Source organism: Charadrius vociferus, unplaced genomic scaffold, assembly GCF_000708025.1.
Source record: "Charadrius vociferus isolate BGI_N301 unplaced genomic scaffold, ASM70802v2 scaffold611, whole genome shotgun sequence".
NCBI classification, from domain to species: Eukaryota; Metazoa; Chordata; class Aves; order Charadriiformes; family Charadriidae; genus Charadrius; species Charadrius vociferus.
In genome coordinates, this window is record NW_009646844.1 from 635798 (window position 1) to 636094 (window position 297).

The 297-nt window shown below is 51.2% G+C and overlaps 1 protein-coding gene across 1 annotated transcript in view; it reads left to right on the top strand.

Moving 5' to 3' along the window:
• The window catches only part of AIFM2 (apoptosis-inducing factor, mitochondrion-associated, 2), a 10235-nt gene that overhangs the window by 4144 nt on the left and 5794 nt on the right, over positions 1 to 297 (top strand). The window lies entirely within an intron of this gene.

The window sequence follows — 297 nt, forward strand, 5'->3', positions numbered from 1 at the left end:
GTGGGTCCCGGTGGTTCAGCTCTCTCAGCCCCACCAGGGACCGCGGCAGCTCGGAGGTACTCGGGGAGTGAGGAGGAATGGGGTAGTGAAAGTGCCGCCTCCGCCCCGGTGATGGTGAAAGACACGATGTTTTCCCCCTGGAAAACAAATATTTGGCTCTGGGAGGACCCACAGACCGTCTGCGTTAAGCTAATTGCCTGTCTGCTGGGAAAACTGAGCAAAAACGACTGGGATGGTTCTTTTTTTTTTTTTTTTTTTTTTTTTTTGAGGGAGAGAGATTTAAGAAGGTAGGTAACC